Genomic DNA, 18,053 nt, shown 5'->3' with positions numbered 1-18,053 from the left:
CTGAATCATTCTCATGAAATTCATTTACATATATGTATATGTATTAAAATATTGTGAGTCCGGGAGGTCTACAATCCGGCCCAAGCTCTATCTGGGCCCAGGACCCATGCCGAGGAGGTATTTTACCGAGGACGAATAATCGATGGCCGGGGTGCCAAGGGGAACGGCTGAGAAACTACCTTGTCCTTGGCATTTCAGAGCTTCAATGGGAAGACCTACATTTTGGTGGGGGCTATCCCCAAACAGCCCCCTGAAGGGGATGTGAGTGGAAGGGGGGCCCATAGGGAAGCAGGGTGTAGGATTGACTCAAGGAAAATGCGTCCCCTCCGCATTAAATGCATCTACCAACGCCCAGATCCGATTAATGAGAAAAGATGTTTGGACGGTGTAAACTTCGATCTTCGCAACTAATAGAAAGTTAGAGGGGACGGTTGATGGGATGGATACAGAAATAAGCCCCTGCCTGACCAACAAGTGGAGGGCCGGGATTAACCAATACAGACTATATAATAAAAAGGTAAGTGCACCAAGCAGGAGGCTGGGAAAAATGGCTAAAAACCAGAGCCTCCCAACCCACCTCTAGGAGTAAGACTCTAGGGGTGAAGAAAACTTTATCATGTATAAACACCACAGAAAACCCACCGCCTGGTGACCAAGGCCTAGCCTTTCAAACCCACGCTCTACAAATGATATTGTTTGGGCCTTTCTACGTGCGAACCCAAACTATTACGGTTCGTTACGAAATCGTGTCCTTACAATTGGCGCCGTCTGTGGGAAAGGCTTGTGTGTTGGCATAGACGGTAGGGTCTATGCTTCTTGTCTAGGGGCTACGCTTGGTAGCGTTAATCGCACGGATAATTCTAGGGGCTTGGCCGAGGATCTAACTCCCCTAAAGCCAAGGTCCAACGCAAAAAGAAAACTAGGTTTTGGACAGAACCAAGGCATTGCATGGTCCTCGGACTCAAGCCTATGGGGAAACCAACTACTTGGATGAGGAAAACTAGGTTTTGGACAGAACCAAGGCATTGTATGGTCTTCGTTGAACGAGGGTTAGAAATGAGTCTAAAGGCTCTGCGGGTGTAAGTAAGCTAGGGTTTGGGGAACATGATACTAAATGTATTACATGCATAAATATTCATACATGTTAAAATGAATCAACACAGAATTCATAAACAATATTGCGCATCAGCGAGGGCAGCTAATGATGTAACCAGAAGGAAAAAGGAAAAACAAGGTTTCATATATACATGTTCAAATGCTTGCAAATCGTCAATAGATTAGGAAGTTTTTGAAATAAAAAGAAACAAGTTAATCGTTAAAATAGAAACGAATACAAAAGCCTAGCCAGGACCTCTACTTATTTGCTTTTTCGTCGGTCACGTTCTGAGAGGAAGGAACGGGATCAGCTTCGATGCCCGGAAGAATGGTCCCTTCTGGGGAAGGCTGAACAGGGTCAGCACTAGTATTCTGAGGGACCATAGTAAGGGGAATTGCCTGTGGCGGCTGGGCAAGTATGGCTGGCTCCTCCGTACTAGACACCTGAATGCCAACCACGGGCTCAGTTGCCTCTTTAGGTGCCTCAGGATCCATATGCTGGGATATCACTATCACATCCTGAAGTTCTCCCTTTTTGGGCGCCTTGCTAGAAGAACCGCTGGCCTGTAAGTCTTCCGACGGGGTGACCTCTTCCTCGGGTTGGTCGTCCGTAGCCGCGGAGCTGGTAGAAGTGGCCTCGCGGATGGCCGCAGGGTAGAATATGTTATCCGCCTTCCACAAATCAGATGAAGCATCCACCCTAGCTTGCTTCAATGCTTCTTCCCAAACCTGGGAGCAGTAAAATCTGCACACTCCAGAAATCTGCGCCTTAAGGGTGGCTTGGGTTTCGGCCACTCCCATGTTGTAACCGTCATCCTCGGCCGTATTTTTAGTAGCCTCTGCATCGTTCCTGGCAAACTCGGCCTCCTGCTTTGCCCTTAGGGCTTCATTACGGGCATATTCTGCCACTCCTTTTTTATACACAGCCGCAGCCAGCTGCTTATTTAAACCCTCGATCAGATCTTTGGCTATTCGCAACTGATCCTCGACTTCAAGTGCACGCTTTGTTTGGTCCTTGGCCTGTTTTTGGGCGCTAACTAGGCCCGCCGAGACGTTATCCCTCTCGCGGGTAGTTATTGTTAAGTCAGCCTTGACTTTGGCAAGTTCATCCTCAGAAGCTTCGAGAGTCTTTGAGGTCGTTATGTGCTTCTTGCGTTCGTTCTCGGCCGTCTTACTCTTGTCATTCACCTCCTCCTCCATCCTATAGGTTGCCTGGAGAGCCTGTCAAGAAAGATGAGCCTGTAGTTAGTTACAAACCCGTGACAAGAGTTAATAAAGTTTTAGGTTTCAAGAAATCTTACCATGCCCAAGTACTTCTTAATGCTGAGAAAAACCTCTTGCATCCTCATTCTCCTCAGTTCATTCATGTCATTAGGGAGTAACATGGTTCTCCCTAATGCATCCACCACGTAGCCACCCTCGCCATCTCCAAAGTCCCTCTGAGAGGCCGTCTCCAGTAGTGGACCCCCGTGAAGCATTAGGGCAGGAAGCTAGGCACTCGGTAGGGACTGGGACTCAATCCCCTTTCCCTTGCCTTGAGAAGGTTGGACTTCAGTTTCTTTGCCCTTGCCTTGGTATCCAATCTTCAGTTGTTTTGTGCGCGGAGCCTCAACCTTCTCCTTAGAAGGTTGGGATTTTCCCTCATCCATGACGTCCTTGCCCTTGGGGCTCCTCTTTCTCTTGGAATCAACGCCTTTAGGTCGAGGAGGCCGAGCTGGTTGGGAGGAAGTGGGAAGTTCAGGGCGGGTGGATTGTGGCTGAGACTTGGTGGAGGATGACCTGGTTTGGATAGTAAGGGGCCGAGGTGGTGGAGGAGGAGCATCGGGTTGTGGTGTTTCCGGTGTATCTTTCCCTGGTTGGCCCTCGAGGAGTTGGAGAAAGGGGGTCAAAGGTATTCTCTTGAGTCCCATCTCGGCTTGAGAAGAGGTGCCTATCGATGACAATTCCGCCTCGAACAAGGCTGGGTCACCTATGTCACCAGGAGGGTCCTCGGATTGGTAGGCTAGGTCAAATACCCCGAACCCTTCCTCAGGCTGATCTGGCTCGCCCTCGTCCTCTGCTGCTTGATGAGACGAAGAGGGGCCCACCTGTGGGATGTTCTCGGGGACAGCTAGCTCCTGGGAGATTAAAAATCCCGTCTCAACTACGGTAATTTTTGGAAGCCAAGGACGGCGGGCACTGATCACGTGCCTTGCGTCCCCAAATGACTTCTGAACAGGAGGGTACCTTAGTATTTTGTGAGCTGCTCGGACTTGACCATCTCTTTCATTCACGAAAACTGCCGCTTGTAAAACGGTCTCCAAGTCTGCCCGGTTGACTAAGTGAAAATGCCGCGTGTGGGCATTTGGATCTACAAAAAGACAAACATGTATGCATAGTTAGTCACCAAACAACATTATATTAGAATGGCGTAAGGGGTCGTCCCCCTTCCGTTCCTAGTACCCCACCTGGTTCTCCTTCTACTATGGGGCACGGATCGCCATCATGCCATTCTCCAGAGACAATAAGAAAGTCCTTATTCAATCCCTTGTTGGAGTCAGGGAGGCACTGGATTAACCGAACCCTCTCGTCCCTCGACTTCATGTAGTATGATTTCCCCTTCAATTTTTGGAGGTTATAGCACCAGTTCACGTCATGATGGGTCAGTCTTAAACCCATCTTCTCATTTAAAGCGTTCACGCACCCCAGAATCCTAAAAACGTTGCCGGCACACTGGATGGGGGCTAAACGGAAATGTCTGAGGTAACCCCTCATCACTAGCCCCATAGGGATTCTCATGCCTCCCTCAACGAAGGCGAGGACGGGAATTACCACCGCGCCCGTTCCCCTCTTATAGTGCCATTCCCCCATCTTACAGTGCTCCAGACTTACGTTGGGGGGAATCCTATAATCAACGATGAACTTATTCATCGCCTCTTTAGTATCGACTAACTTCCTCAATCTCAATTTAGTCATCTTTGTGATTTACTAAAACAAACCCGACCCGCGACGGGAAAGAAAGGGAGTCAAAGAGAAATAAACTCAGAAAAGAAAAAGCACGAGTTAATGGAGGTAGGGAACTTACATAAGAGAAGAATTACGCTTTGGATAGGCTTTATGTGCTTGAGATAGACTTGAATTTGGGCGGAAGTTCAGATGAACCCAGAATACACGCACTAAAACTCTTAAGTGCAGAACTGAAGAGACGGATCCATCTCCAAAAAATCTTTTATACTTTCTAGGGTAACTGCACACCTTTTCCCGCCCAAAGAGACCAGAAGATCACCACCGTTCGATTTCCATCATACCGTAGAACGTGGGAAGCACAAAGCCGCCCGTATTTAATGAGGCCACGTTTAGCCTTCCAATGGCTCTAGGAACATACCTTGGGCAGATGAAAAACCTCGGGAATCGATAGGTGACAAGGATTGACAGGTTTTGGTAGATCTCTGATGTCATTAAAACCCTCCTATCCGTCCGAGGAGATGGATAGCAGGATTTTGAGGGGCTATTGTGGGTCCGGGAGGTCTACAATCCGGGCCAAGCTCTATCTGGGCCCAGGGCACATGCCGAGGAGGTATTTTGCCGAGGACGAATAATCGATGGCCGGGGTGCCAAGGGGAACGGCTGAGAAACTACCTTGTCCTCGGCATTTCAGAGCTTCAATGGGAAGACCTACATCTTGGTGGGGGCTATCCCCAAACAGCCCCCTGAAGGGGATGTGAGTGGAAGGGGGGCCCATAGGGAAGCAGGGTGTAGGATTGACTCAAGGAAAATGCGTCCCCTCCGCATTAAATGTATCTGCCAACGCCCAGATCCGATTAATGACAAAAGATGTTTGGACGGTGTAAACTTCGATCTTCGCAACTAATAGAAAGTTAGAAGGGACGGTTGATGGGATGGATACAGAAATAAGCCCCTTCCTGACCAACAAGTGGAGGGCCGGGATTAACCAAGACGGACTATATAATAAAAAGGTAGGTGCACCAAGCAGGAGGCTGGGAAAAATGGCCAAAAACCAGAGCCTCCCAGCCCACCTCTAGGAGTAAGACTCCAGGGGTGAAGAAAACTTTACCATGTATGAACACCACAGAAAACCCACCGCCTGGTGACCAAGGCCTGGCCTTTCAAACCCACGCTCTACAAATGATATTGTTTGGGCCTTTCTACGTGCGAACCCAAACTGTTACGGTTCGTTACGAAATCCTGTCCTTACAAATATATATCTTAATTTAGGAAACAAACAATTATTTGAAGATATGTGTATTGTATAGTGTGTTTTATGTAGCACCTATAAAGGTAAAGGGAAATGACAAAACTCTATTGCATAATAAACATGGAGAAAGATCATATAGTTCAGAGAATCAGCATTTTGGGTTCTTACAGGCCTAGTACGCCTTGGGATCCCATGACAGTATGCCCGGGATCCCACAACAATACGCCCAGGGTACCAAGTAAAGAAACTCTTTTAAATGTTTATACAATAAAAGATAAGTCTTAAATATTCTATTTCAATCTCTTTCTCGTTGTGAATATTATGAATACTTATTTTACTTATTAAATGGTCATTTTATGACATTAAAACACTTATAATGGTATTTTATTACTTAGAAGGAATCGCATTTTTGTTTTGAGGAGATTTATGTGACTTGCGCACAACTTGGTTTGTAATCAGCCCCCATTTAGCTACGGTGAACCAAGCCCAGTCCACCAAACAACAAGTAAAGGGCCCAGGATCCTTGTTTCCACTTGGGCTTGTGTGCTAAGAAAAAAGGCACTCTCAGAAAGTGATTTTAAATTAAAATTTTTATCAACTTAGAAATTATAGGAGAAAAAGATAAGAGCATAAAAAAATTATATTTATTTTTCTAAAATCTATTAAAATTTCTGTAATTTGGTGAAGCCATATGGCGTAACTACAGCGTTTAAACCCAAATTTTATTATATACTAGTTATAGGCCCGTGCGTTGCACGGTTTTATGAAAAAGCTTATAAAATAAATGTATAAATAATTATATATTTTAATAGATTCAATAAAGATAAAAGAAAAAAATTATCAAGTGTAAATAATTATCTCACTAAAATAAAGGGTAAGATTTCTTCCTAAAACTAAATTAAATTGATAATTCCAAATTGAATTTTAAATTGATAATTATTTTTAAAAAATGTACTAAACAATTGATAAATCTAAAATTAATATAATCTTGATAATATTATAAATTAAAATTAAAGTTGATAATTCAAGAATACAGGTGTAGAACATCTTGATAATTTGATGTAACATAAAAATCAAATAAGAAAATTGTTAAAATTTATCTATTAATTCTAACCATATTTAATAGATCAAAGCTAAGAAAATTAGTTTAAACAAAAGGCAACCAATACACAAAACCTAATCAATTTAATAAAAGCAAAATACAAAAAAAAAAAAAAAAAAAAAAAAGAAGAAGAAGAAAGGAGCCTTTAGAAACTTGACAATGTTTTTGAATGTTTTGAATTTATTAATTAAAATCACATGAAGACGGAAAACCAATAATAACACTAAAGAAAATAAACAAAATGAAAATAATAATAATAATAATAAAAGAAGAAAGAATGCACACCTGCATTGTCATGGGGTTTAGGCATTCACATATTGAAATAAGCTTCACTCCAAAAATGATATATAGGGTTATATATATTGGTAGAGTTCCATTTGAAATATAATTCATTTAAATCTTATTGAAATTAAAGATATCTAATCAATGTGTTTGTTTTTATCCCATAAAAATTGGAATTAAAAAAAAAAAAAAAAAAAGGTCATATGAATAGAATGAAAAAAAAAAAAAAAAGCTGATTCAACATAACGTAACATATAAAAAATTAAAAATTAAAAAAAAAAAAGAGAAAGAGAACGTGGTTGATAGCTATAAGGAATTTTGATATATATATATATATATATATATATTAAATGTCATCAATGTAGAAATTATCAAATTAATGGAGATATATACTATTTTTTGGGATAGATAGATATTATCAAATTATTGGAGATATATATCGTTTCTTGGGATAGATTTATATTAATCACCTCTTGAAGAATTTGGATTGTGTTTATCCCTTAATAATCAAGTTTTGTAGCTTGATATTCTGATAAAATAATATTAATTTAATAATATTAAAATTTTGAAAATTTAAATGATAAATATTATCTAAATTAAATTTTTGTATGTTAAATATTATCCCCTAATTTAAGAAATATATCCTAACAAATAAAAAAATAATGTTAATCTAATATTATTTAATGATAAGAATAAATTACAGTTGTGGTAGTATACTATTCTTTTTTAGTTCTTTAAAAATCTAAAAATTTAATAAAATTTCTATAATTTGGTGAAGTCACGTGTCGCAACCACGGCGTCTAAGTTCAACTTTTATTATTCAGCAAATATTTAATTTTGTTTTGATTTGATTTAATATTTAGCTCTTGTGACCCAACTATGGCTGGGTTTTTTTAACACCACGTGAAGTATATACTTTTATATCCTTAAAACTAAGATGCCACATATGTTAGAGAGGAAAAGTATATGCCTTGTAACTCTATCTTTGAGAGCTACATTTCGGGTCTTATTGGCCAAGGAAGCACAACACTATTTTTTATACGTAACCTTCATCTTCAGATTAAGTGACCGTTTGGATAGTGATTATTAGCGTCTGCATCTGCATTTGAGGAAAAGTATATGCCTTGTAACTTTATCTTTGAGAGCTACATTTCGGGTCTTATTGGCCAAGGAAGCACAACACTATCTTTGAAAGCTACATTTCGGGTCTTATTGGCTAAGGAAGCACAACACTATTTTTTATACGTAACCTTCATCTTCAGATTAAGTGACCGTTTGGATAGTGATTATTAGCGTCTGCATCTGCATTTTTTGTTTTATTTTATTTTATCTTTTTGAAGCGTGTTTCTGTGGCTGGTAGTTTTTTCAGTGGGTCCCATGTACTGTTCACGGAACTCACAAATTTATTTTTTCAACAAAACTTTCATTAAAAATGAGTCTCATGGCACTTTTCACACATTTAAAAATTATTTTGTTTCAGTGAAAGACCTGATGCACAGCTTTTAATTGTTATGATTTTTGTTTTTATCCACTTCGAAATATAGCAAGTGTAATTCAATTTTAATCAAATTAAGATTTTTATCCATTTAGAAATTATAGTTGAAGAAAACTTATATTTTTTTTTTCTTAAAATCTAAAAATTTAAGAAAAAATTCTGTAATTTAGTGTCACCACTTGGCGCAACTACAACGTTTAAACCCAACTTTTATTATATATAATATGATATATATATATATATATATAATGTAATATGATAGGATATATAGGTTAATAGTGTATATATATATATATATATAATATAATATGATAGGATATATAAGTTACCTATTAACCACACTCTTGTCTTGCGATCTGAGCGTGATATCGCATTACATAAAATAAGAAGTTCTATTATTTTTGTGGAATCTACTTTTTCTTGTTTCATACTTCCTTTTTTTTTTTTCTTTGATAGGCCCTACTTTATTTTATGGAATCTGCTTTTTCTTATCTCACTCTCCCCTTCTTTTTTTACTGGCCCTACTTTATTTTATGGAATCTGCTTTTTCTTGTCTCACTCTCCCCTTCTTTTTTTACTGGCCCTACTCTTTTTCATGGAATCTACTTTTTCTTATCTTTATATCTCAATCGGTCCTGCTCTCTCACTACTTTTTTTTTTTAATGGGTTAAAAGGCTTTATATTAAAGAACAAAAGAAGTTACAATTGAAGCTACAAATTGGCCATAGAGGCCAAAGTAAAGGCTACCCGCCTATAACAGTACAAATCATTACTATCAAATGCAAGTAAGTTATCTAATTCATTAAAGGGGAAAACATTAAAAATAACAAAATCCTCCCTCATATAGCATCCATTCTTGGCCAAATAGTCAGCACACCTATTCGCCTCTCTAAACACATGAGCTACTTGAACCTGTGAGAGACTTGCTATGAGTGATCTGTAGTCAAGAAGCAATGGAGAAAATTTTTTATTAGAGCTGTCAGCATTATTTAACATCTCCACAATTACCTTGGCATCAAGTTCCACTTCCAAATTTCTAATTCCCAGTTGAATAGCAAGAGACAACCCATCCCTTAAAGCCCACAATTCAGCCATAACACTTGTGGTGTACCCAATAGATCTCGAGTACCCCCTAATCCACACCCCATCACTATTCCTAATTAATCCTCCACCACCAGCTTTACCTGGGTTCGCAAGCGAAGCTCCATCCGTGTTAAGCTTGTACTAACCCGGATTAGGCTTGTACCATTTAATAGGAATAACAGCCCTTGATGTAACTTGCTTGGCTTTACTTACACAGTAAAAATACTCCTTAGCTTGGCCGAGACACACCTTATCAAGCATGGTGTTTGGAATAGTGTTTTTAAACACAACTTTATTCTTGTTTTTCCACAAATTCCAAACAGCAAATAGAAAAAGAAAGCACCAAGTAATGGACCCTTTATGCCTTACTTCACTCCAACAATTATGTTTTAGCCAAACTTCAACATTATCAGTAAAGGAATTAACAAGAGACGGAGGAACCTCCAATTTCCTCCATAAATTACAAGCAAATACACATTCAAGGAGGAGATGGACTATAGTTTCATCCTGATCTCTACACAAAGGACTTACCTTGTCACAATTTACGCCTCTTACTGTAAGTACTTCCTTCACAGGAACACTACCATGCAAACACAGCCAAAGGAAACATGTAATTCTCAGCAAAATATCTAATTTCCAGATCCATTGTCCATGGAATGGCGTGGCAGGTTCCTCCCCTTGATTTGCCAATCGGTAAGCTGAACTAACAGTGAATTCTCCATTCTTTGAGAATTTCCACAACACTATATCTCTCCCACTTCCATGTAATTGAATTGGGACTACTTTAATTTTTTCTTTAATGGGTTGAGGGAGATCAAAAGAAATCAGCTCCCATTTCCAATTTTGGCCACAACACAAATCTGCAACTGTCAAGTTTTGTTCTCCTTGCCTAAGAGGCCCTTCAATCATACCCCTAAGAGAATCACCATTAACCCAATTATCCATCCACACCTTTACCCCGGATCCATTCCCAATCCCCCAAGAAATCCCTTTTTGGAAGATAGGGAAACCTAAGCTAATGGCTTTCCAATTAGGAGACAATGGGAGTTTTTCAGGATCTTTCGACGCAATTCTTGAATGTGAGCAATATTTATTCAGGATTACCTTCGCCCACAAAGCATCTTTTTCATGATACATCCTCCAATTCAATTTGGATAACAAGGCTATGTTCTTAGCTCTTGCCTCTTATATTCCCAATCCTCCTTTTTCTTTAGACTTAACTGTTGGGTTACACGTGTGAGTGAAGTCCTACATTGGATAAAGATGAGAAGAATGAGTGGTTAATATAACATAATTGAGCACATATCCATTAGGCTTAGGCCTTTTAGGTTAAAGTGTGTCTCTATATGTTATATTAATTACTCAAGGAAACTCTCCAAGGTGTTTATATCCCCAACAAGTGGTATCAAAGCTAGGTTGTGTGCGGCAAAGGTGGTGAGGTGTTCATGGTCCCTACCCAGCAGGGACAGAGAAAGCCTAAACGGCCCACACACAAAGATCCTAGAAAAAAAAAAAAAAAAACCCAACAAAGGAATATTGCTAATGGTGCTAAATAATGGTGTGGTACAAGATTCCCATAGACATGGACGTATGGGGTTCCTATGGATGTGCGTGTGGGGTTGACACGTGGTTCCCATGGATGGCGTACGAGAGACCCATGGATGACGCGTTGATGAAGTGAAAAGCCCATTAGGCAAGGGGGAGTGAGTAGGACTTGTTCATGGCCCACAAAAAGGTCTTGAAGCCCATAAAGAGGCAGACTCATACATGAGGGGGAGATTGTTGGGTTACACGTGTGAGTGAAGTTCCACATTGAATAAAAATGAGAAGAATGAGTGATTAATATAACATAATTAAGCATATACCCATTGGACTTAGGCCTTTTGAGTTAAAGTGTGTCTCTATATGTTATATTAATTACTCAAGGAAGCTCTCCAAGGTGTTTATCTCCCCAACATTAACAATCTTACTCCAACCCACCATGTGCATTCTTCTTTTCTCATTTGTTGACCCCCATAAAAAATCTCGGTTGATTTTATCCAATTTCCTGGTCTGCCGGTGTTTAAGAGGAAACCTAAGGTATTTTCCTATGTTATTGGTCACCCTAACACCCAATCTTTCACTTATTTCTTCCTTCAACTCATCACTTACATTAGGAGAAAAATAAATTCTAGACTTGTCATGGCTAATCTTTTGGCTAGATTTTCTACAAAATTTTTCAAGCACATCTGAAATTGCTTCACATCCAATAGTATCAGCCTTGCTAAAAAGGATGAAAAGCCTACATTGTTCTTTGAAGCCTTTAAAGATGTCCACTCTTCTCTTACACACTTCTGCTCAATGAGATGCCCTAAATACTCTATGCATAGAATAAAAATATACAAAGACAAAGGATCCCCTGCCTAATGCCCCTGCCTTTAAAAGTGTCCTGCTCTCTCACTTTCTCTTCTTGTTTATCCTCTTAAAATTCGCTTTGTTATCTTTCTTTTTATTTTTTTATGATAAAAAAAAAAAAAAGCAAAGAAGAAACAAAACGAGAGGGCCCGATTAGAAAGTGGGTTAAAAAGTAGATTTTAAGACTGTAAAGAAAACAAAAGTGAGGTTTTTTTTTTTTTTGATAAACTAAACAAAATGTGAGGTTAGTGGATAAGATCACAAGACTAATAAAAGAGAGGGAATCGTGTATGGTGTGGGAAATTTTTTTTGGTGTAAAAAGCCAAAGTGCTCCTGGTAGAAAAGATAGGAAATCGTGTTAAGCGTGCAAATTTTTTTTTTTCAAAGGTGCTTGACACGTTATCAAAAGAGTGTACTTTTTTCTTTAATGGCATTGCCGAAATAAACGAAAAAAAAACCAATTTGCCTTTTTCTTTTTTTCCTTTATTTCGGCACTATAAATTTTTTTAGAAATAGTATATCTATAACATTTTTATAACAAATTTTAAGTGGTAAGTTATTATTGATTGTTATTATTAAGGATAAAAAATAATCTTAGTATTAGGTTCAAATTTAAACCAATAACAACTAACCACGTATAATTTGATATGAAAAATATTACGCACATAAATTTTTTTTTTTCCTCCATTTCTGACAACTTAATTGCCACAATTTTTTATTCTTCCATTTTTGGCAATGTCATTGCCACGATTGATTTCCATTTTGGACATTTTCTTGCAATTTCGGCAACTCCATTGCCGAAATTTAGGAGTCTTTTGGCTGAATATTGTTAAATTCGAAGTTAATTTGTGTTATAGGTACTGTTCCAACTTATTTAGAAATCTGAGGAAAGAGAGTGAATTTCGGCAATACCATTGCCGAAATTCAACAAAAATAGGAGAGAAAGAAAAAAAGTGGGAGAGAGAAATTTTTGATTTTCGGCAACACCATCACCGAAATTCCTTTTGCCCATACCTGCTGCCCGAGTGGGTGCTAGAAGTATGAGTGCGCGCAAGGAAAACCAAATGTGGCAATGGCATTGCCAAAATAGGAGGGGAAATTTTTTTTCCCCCTCCTATTTTTTTCCCCTCCTATTTTGGCAATGCCATTGCCACATTTCACTTCTTTTTTTTTTTTTTTTTTTTAAGAAATGATATGTGCACATAATTTTTACAATATTTTTACAATATTTTCACAACAAATCACAGGTGTGGGGCCCAAATGATTTATGGGCCAGGCCTATCTACCCGGGGAGAATCCGAAGGCCCAAGCCGAGGAGAGTTATGGCCCAAGCTCGACAAAATAGCCTATGGATACCGCCGAGGACAGCTCAGTCCTCGGAAGACCCAAAGTTCCCCCCCTGAAAGAGAGGTAAAGACGGTATAGGACTGAAACTTGGAAGAAAGATCTAAAATATCCAGGGAAAGCTGCTGTTACTGCCATTTAATGCTCTGAACCTGACAGAGCCGCATTCTTTGGCTTTTACAACCATCCCTAACGACTTTGAGTATGGACTGATGGGACAAGTATCAATCTTGAAAAGTTTAACCCTACGCGTGGACGAAGGACAGTGGACGCGAGCTAGTATAAAAGGAAAAGTAAGTAATCTATAGAGGGGGGGGAAATGGCCAAAAACCAGAGCCTCCCAGCCCACCTCCAGGAGAAAGTCTCCAGGGGTGAAGGAAAACTTAAACTCGTACGAACAACGCGAAAACCCGCCGCCTGTCAATCAAGGCCTAGTCTTCCAAACCCACGCTCTACAAATGATATTGTTAGGAGCCTTTTTATGTGCGAACCCGACACTGTTATGGTTCGCCACGAATCGCGTCCTTACAATTGGCGCCGTCTGTGGGGAAGGCTTGTGTGTTGGTATAGGATGTGGGTCGATAGAGTTTCTTCGTTATTTCTAAACGTTGGTTATAGAGTTCTAGTATAAAGTTCTGCTAGGGGCTACGTTTCTTGACTAGGGGCTTGGCTGAGGAGCTAACTCCCTTAAAGCCAAGGTCTCCCGTAAAGAGCAAACTAGACACTTGATAGCGTTAATCGTATGGATAAACTCTAGGGGCTTGGTTGAGGAGCTAACTCCCCTAAAGCCAAGATCTCACACGATGAGAAAACTAGGTTTTGGACAGAACCAGAGCATTGTAAAGTCCACGGACTCAAGCCTATGGGGAAACCAACTACCTGGATGATGGAAAACTAGGTTTTGGACAGAACCAGGGCATTGCATGGTCTATGGACTCAAGCCTATGGGGAAACCAACTACTTGGATGATGGAAAACTAGGTTTTGGACAGAACCAGGGCATTGTATGGTCCACGGACTCAAGCCTATGGGGAAACCAACTACCTGGATGATGGAAAACTAGGTTTTGGACAGAACCAGGGCATTGTAAAGTCCACGGACTCAAGCCTATGGGGAAACCAACTACCTGGATGATGGAAAACTAGGTTTTGGACAGAACCAGGGCATTGTAAAGTCCACGGACTCAAGCCTATGGGGAAACCAACTACCTGGATGATGGAAAACTAGGTTTTGGACAGAACCAGGGCATTGTAAAGTCCTCGGACTCAAGCCTATGGGGAAACCAACTACCTGGATGATGGAAAACTAGGTTTTGGACAGAACCAGGGCATTGTAAAGTCCACGGACTCAAGCCTATGGGGAAACCAACTACCTGGATGATGGAAAACTACCTGGACTGATGGAAACCAACTACTGATGGGTTTTGACAGAACCACAGAACCAGGGCATTGTACTGGTCCACGGACTCAAGCCTATGGGGAAACCAACTACCTAGATGAGGAAAACTAGGTTTTGGACAGAACCAGGGCATTGTAAAGTCCTCGGACTCAAGCCTATGGGGAAACCAACTACCTGGATGATGGAAAACTAGGTTTTGGACAGAACCAGGGCATTGTATGGTCCACGGACTCAAGCCTATGGGGAAACCAACTACTTGGAGGAGGAAAGCTAAGTTTTGGACATTGGTCTAGCGTGCAACGCGCAGCACTCAGCAGTTATCCCGGTTAGTTCTAAGAGTTTAATTTACTGAGGATTACCATTGTTATACTTGATAATACTTGTGAGTTTAAACCAATAGGAATCTGTGTTAAAGCATTTTTCTGCCCGGAGTATCATTAAGGGCAAGCTTATATTTAATATTCATGCATAAAGTAGTTGTTACGGAGAAGAAAGATATGTATAGAGAAGTAGATACATATTTTATTAAGACAAAGGAATAGTACAGTGTACAATGAAAAGCTGAAACAAAGCCTACACTGAAGCTAACTACGTATGTAACGAAAAATACAAGAGAGTGAAGATAAAGCCGAGGAGGTAGCACAGAGGAGAAGTTGGCTACTGCCTCGAGACCTTATTCCTCCTCAATGCCTTTGCACGCCCATAACTCAGGCAGCAAAAGAACCCAACTCGGGGCCTGCACCGGTGGAGAAAAGGTGCAGGGAACCTGACCTCAGGCTAACACCATCTACAGAAAGGGTGCAGGGAGCCGGAAGTTGGGGAGCCCCCGCAAAAATTTGCCTGCCACAGGGCAGACGGCGCTGATCGCGGAAATTCCTTTTTCTGACCTACCAAAAATCTGGCGTGACCAGAACCTGCTTCGGATTTTGACTAAAAGAAAGAGGAATACCATCTTCCTCCTGTCAAGACGGAGGACTGGCTTGAATCTGTGCCATCCTTGTCCGTACCATATCACCTTGAGGATTCGGTGCCTTTGGAGCGTGCGGAGACCTTTCATCCCCATCCGCGCCTCAAACATCTTGCTTTGAGGCAGTGGCACTAGAAAGAGAGATCACGGATATGGAAGAAATATGGTTCTGAAGGGAACAGGAGAGGTCATGTGCAAGGGAAGTGATCCTCTATCCCATTTATACCCAGAAGTAAACCGGTGGCATTTAATTCACGCAGTGTCCCAAGGAACGCTACAGACAAAACGTCTCTGACTCGATTTCCCACGTCGTCTGCAACCCTGAGGTTAAAGGAGTCTCGAGAAGGCGCACCTCGAACACTGGGACGCCAAAAAGTACCGCGTGATCTAAGACTACGGAAATACCTTTCAATTCGTGGGCCCAGTAAATTCGCGGCCCAGGCCCGTTCAGCATATGGGCCCAGGGACAGAACCAAGGCCTTGTATGGTCCTCGGACCCAAGCCAATGGGGAAACCAAGTACAAAAAAGAAAAAATCACAAGTTTTGGACAGAACCAAGGCCTTGCATGGTCCTCGGACTCAAGCCTATGGGGAAACCAAGTACAAAAATTATAATTATTACAAGTTTTGGACAGAACCAAGGCCTTGCATGGTCCTCGGACTCAAGCCTATAGGGAAACCAAGTACAAAAATTATAATTATTACAAGTTTTGGACAGAACCAAGGCCTTGCATGGTCCTCGGACTCAAGCCTATGGGGAAACCAAGTACAAAAATTATAATTATAACAAGTTTTAGACAGAACCAAGGCCTTGTATGGTCCTCGGACCCAAGCCAATGGGGAAACCAAATACTTGGATAAGAAAGGGTTTGAATTTCGTAAGATGAGTTACTTGATAAAAATGTCAGGTCACTTCATCCACGGTTTAAACACCATAAAAGGTTAAGACTAACAACGTTGTAAGGAAGGTGGTGGAACGCCCCAGCATTTAGTCGTATAAGAAGGCTGTTCATTTGGTGGGTGATATATCTTCAAAGGGTTATTCCTCACACGGCATCAAACCTTCGTTTTACTCCTCGGCTAGCATGGGGTAAGTATTACTTTTCACTGGTCGGCCTTATTGTGCCAAGCATTTCTATTAAAGTTATGGCGACATCTTTTTATTATCAAGTATTTTGGTCTTAGTCGTCATTGATTTAGATGCTATATTATGGTGCCGAGCAGCGTTTGTAAATTTAAAAAAAAAGGCATAGAGACAAAACATGCGAAATAAAATAACAACAATTTTTATTAATACGAAAAATTATTACAATGTACAAAGAGGGGCTCAAACGAGCCTATACAAAATGTGAACTGCCTAAGCAACAATTACATCCGTAGTACAGATAAGTAAACTGTCAGGCGTCTTTTAAACTCGTCTTCAAAGTCTCTCCAATCTCTGCCTCAATACTGCTCATATTACGATAAGAACCTTCTTTGGGAAAAAATGAAGGAGAAGGAAATAGTAAGGAAGAAATCAATGAAGAAGATGGAGGAGATGAATGAAGAAGATGGAGGACATGAGTAAAGAAGGAGGAGAAGAAGAGAGAAGAGATGAAAAGAAAGAAAAAGGAGCAAAAGAGGGAGAAGTGAAAGCACCAGGATGGATCTGGTGCTGGGAAGACTAAGAAAGGGAGACAGAGGATAGCACCAGTGAAGGAAGAGAGGAAGAAGTAGAGACACTTAGTCCCTGCCTCGATCCTGACTCCCAACACATTGGAGCCATACTAGGTATGCTCATAGGAGAGCGGTTGGTACTGATGATGGGTGTCCTCGACTTGGTCACGCCAAAAGTTTGACGTGACGAGTCCCTGCTTCGGATTTTGATTGAAAGAAGGATGAGGTTGATTTTGAGTCTTCGCCATCCCTGTCCCGATCGAGCCATAATGAGCTTTACTGGAACATGGCGTTTATGGGAGGGGTCTGGCTTCCGCATCACTCGTTGTTATGATAAAGAATATCACGATTTAGTTTGTGAACCAGTGGGTAAAATGAACCCTAGGGGAGGCCAAGTATTTCGAATCTCAGAAGGATGAGAAGGAATTCTTTACGAAAACAATAACCTCCTCCTTTCCTTCTTATACAGAGGGTGGAGCGGGAGACATTTTATAGGTTCAGATCTCCAAAGGAATCTGCCAACACCAACATGCCGGTTCTGTTTCTCCACCCTACCAAAACAAACCGTCGAATTAAAGTGGTCTCGTAAATAGTGGTCATTAAAAGCACGTTTTGGGAAACCCAAACGATAAGAGCGCATCAAGCGCGAAGTCAAAAACTGTCTCATAGACCAGCGCATTTCTTGGACAGATGAAGAGCCGCCAGCATTATTAATGGGCCAAATTGATTGGGCCGTAAGAAGAGGTTCGGCATCACCAAAACCCCCCTTTCCAATCAAGAAGTTGGACAGCCGGGTTTTGAGGGGCTATTGTGGGGCCCAAATGATTTATGGGCCAGGCCTATCTACCCGGGGAGAATCCGAAGGCCCAAGCCGAGGAGGGTTATGGCCCAAGCTCGACAAAATAGCCTATGGATACTGCCGAGGACAGCTCAGTCCTCGGCAGACCCAAAGTTCCCCCCCTGAAAGAGAGGTAAAGACGGTATAGGACTGAAACTTGGAAGAAAGATCTAAAATATCCAGGGAAAGCTGCTGTTACTGCCAT

Source organism: Quercus lobata, chromosome 6 (assembly GCF_001633185.2).
Source record: "Quercus lobata isolate SW786 chromosome 6, ValleyOak3.0 Primary Assembly, whole genome shotgun sequence".
Taxonomy (NCBI): Eukaryota; Viridiplantae; Streptophyta; class Magnoliopsida; order Fagales; family Fagaceae; genus Quercus; species Quercus lobata.
The sequence above is the reverse complement of the archived record's forward strand: the minus strand, read 5'-3'. Positions refer to the sequence as shown.